At 43.3% G+C, this 3,282-nt stretch overlaps 1 protein-coding gene across 7 annotated transcripts in view; it reads right to left on the bottom strand.

The window, feature by feature from the left end:
• Positions 1-3,282, bottom strand: part of LOC106874140 (uncharacterized) — a 49,746-nt gene that overhangs the window by 40,757 nt on the left and 5,707 nt on the right. The gene's annotated exons all lie outside the window — the stretch shown is intronic.

Raw genomic sequence — 3,282 nt, 5'->3', positions numbered from 1 at the left:
GAGAGAGAGAGAGAGAGAGAGAGAGAGAGAGAGAGAGAGAGAGTAATAATAACAGCACCCAACGCTAGAACATAAATATACACATGAGTAAGGAGGGAGCGAAGGGGAAGGTGGGAGAAATATTTATCCACGCGTCAAAAAAGTCTTTCCCACGCTATTGTTAATACGTGTCTCCTAGAAATGGGTGAGGAGAGCTGGAGGGTGTGAGTGGCTGGGTGGCTGGGTAGCTGAGTAGCTGGGTAGAAGGGTGGGGTTGGTGGCGGTGGTGGATGTTAATGGATGCAGCTCGCAAAATATGACATCGTTTTCTGATTTTTAAGCTGGGGGTATCTTCTTTATATCTGTGTCTTTGTGATATCTGTATGTGTGTGGGTGTGTCTGGCGTTTGTGTGTGGGGTACTTACAAACACACGCATGTAATATATAATTCATATATCTAGTTACACACACACGCACACACTCATGTAAGCAGGCATACACGCTCATTGAGACAGTTCGCATCCGGGTATAGGTAACATCCCTAAAGTCATTCCAGGACGATCTGTCTGTCTGCCTGTCTGCCTTCTCTCTCTCTCTCACACACACACAGACGCACGCAACACTGACACCCATACACACAACACACACATACAACACACACACATTCACACACAATACACATACACACACAACACACACACACATACTCATATAATCAGGCATACACGCTCATTGAGACAGTTCGCATCCGGGTATAGGTAAAATCGCTGAAGTCATTCCAGGACGATCTGTCTGTCTGTCTGTCTGTCTGTCTGTCTGTCTGTCTGTCTGTCTGTTCGTCTGTCTGTCTGTCTGTCTGTTCGTCTGTCTGTCTGTCTGTTCGTCTGTCTGACAGTCTGTTAATCTGTCTGTCTTTCTCTTTCTCTCTCACACAGACGCACGCAACACGTTAGAAAGAGAGAATTTCTAACGAACAATCTCAGCCGCCTTCCACTCTTTTGTTTGGATGCGAAACGTAGAACTTCCTATAAAGATTCAGGATGCTTTTAACACGCTGAGCCTCCAGGAGACCCTTTGAAATTTACACGACGAGATAGAATAATGCACCAAAATATTCACTATTGATCCAACGCCAGCGGTATTGTATCAGCTCAAGTGGATTGCATGTTTAGTGCACATGTCTCAATTGCGCCCCTCTTGTAGGATCACCTACAGCCAAATATGCCATGATAAGTGCTTAGCTGGCGGACTAAAGATTAAAATTCAATGACCAGCAGAAAAACCAACTTGAAGATTAGTAACATCAAGTCTTCAAGAATAGAAGACGATCTTATCAAAAGTTTAATATGGCAATTTCACTGCTGGCGGAGACTGAAAGATTACCTACAGCCAGCTACGTCAAGATTAATGCTTAACTTCAAGACTAAAGATGAGGTTCAAAGACCAATTGAAAGCCTTCTTCAAGAATAGAAGAAAACACTAGCAAAAATCTACCTTTCTCAATCTCACTCCTGGCGGAGATTGAAGACAAGGGAGGGAGAAATACATTCAAGAATAGCAAGCGAAGCGAGAACACGTGACCTCGTCGACAAAACATTTGCATGTTTCATCTGCGATCGAAGATGCGTAATCAACAATTCGATGTACAAGCGTAAAAGGGATCCCAAAATTGTCGGCGTGGCTGTAGTTATGAAGCTCGTTTTGTAATCAGGTGCCACCGTGGGCAAATGTCTTCTACTATAGCCTAAGGGCGACCAATGCCTTGTGAGCGAATGAGGTGGAGGAAAACTGTGTGAAAGCCCATTGTGCCTACTCCCTACATACCTGTCTGTCTGTGTATATATATATATATATATATATAAACACACACACACACATATATGTATATACAGAGACACACACACAGATATATATATACATACACACACATACGTATACACACACATATACGTAAAGATATGTGTATGTGTGTTTGTGGTATGTTCCCCTTCCCACCGCTTAACGACGGATGTGGGTTTATTTACGTCCCCGTGACATAGCAGTTCGACAAAAGTAAAAGAAAAGAAGCCAGTAGACGAAGTTCCAGGCTTAACAATAAGTACTAGGATCGATTCTTTCAACTAAGCCACCCATGGGCAACCTGCAGCCCGCGGCACTTCTTCAGTGGCACGCCAACGAAACATTACTTTAAATTCCTTTTTAGTAGTGCGGCCCGCCTGGTGATGTGCTATTTCACATGCGGCCGGCTTCTCGAAAAAGGGCTGACCATGCTTGGCTTAAAATCCTTCAGGGCAAGTACTACAGCATGGCCGTAATCCAATGACTGAAACAAGTAGAAGATAATCCGTAAGCAAGGATACTTTTTTACTGTCTGGGTTCGTCTACGGATTGTGGGGGTATTAATACGTGATCATGTGATATTTTTGTACGTATTGTAGTAACATGTGCTTGTGTGATGGCTTTCATGTATGTATGCAAATGCGTGCGTGTGTGTATGTGTGTGTGTGCGTGTGTGTGTGTGTGTGTGTGTGTGTGTATGTGTGTGTGTGTGTGTGTTCGACTCTGTTAGAGTGTTTTGGTTTGTGCGTATGTTTTCGCACGTGTGTATATATATCTGATTATTGCTAAATGATACCAGATGTGCGGGTGCCACAAAGTGAAGTGTTCGTGTCTTCGTGCGTGTGTGCGTGCGAGCGTGTGTGTGTGTGTGTGTGTGTGTGTGTGTGTGTGTGTGTGTGTGTGTGTGTGTGTGTGTGTGTGTGTCCGTGTGTGTGTGCGCGTGTGTGTGTGTCTGAGTGTGTGATAATGACAGTATCTGGAGGTATCTCACTTTTGTGTGTCTAATCTGCCTTTTTGCAGCCACGCGTGACTCAGTATTAATGTCTATTGCGATGGGAGTGCGTGTGTGTGTGAGCGTGCGAACGTATGTGACAATGTGTGAGTGTGTGTGTGTGTGTGGAAGGGTGGCGTATGCATGTGGTTGGGTGTGTATTAATAGCGTATATGCATGTGAAAGTATATATATATGTGTGTATGGGTGACATTGTGTGAATGCGCACGTGTGTGAATGAAGTCCTATATGTGATTGTATGTGTCGTGTTCCAGAGGTTGTCCACGACTTTGGGGAAAAATAAATGAAAGAAAAAGACGTGTGTAGAAAAAAAGAATTTATCTGTCAATCTAACACACTTTTCTTTTCCTTTCTATATGAATATGTATATATATGTACACACACACACACACACACACACACTTCACTAATAATAAAAGGGAGATATTTATGGTAGCAGAATAGGTATTTTA

Source organism: Octopus bimaculoides, chromosome 22 (assembly GCF_001194135.2).
Source record: "Octopus bimaculoides isolate UCB-OBI-ISO-001 chromosome 22, ASM119413v2, whole genome shotgun sequence".
Classification (NCBI taxonomy): Eukaryota; Metazoa; Mollusca; class Cephalopoda; order Octopoda; family Octopodidae; genus Octopus; species Octopus bimaculoides.
This window is presented reverse-complemented; position numbering and strand designations above follow the sequence as displayed.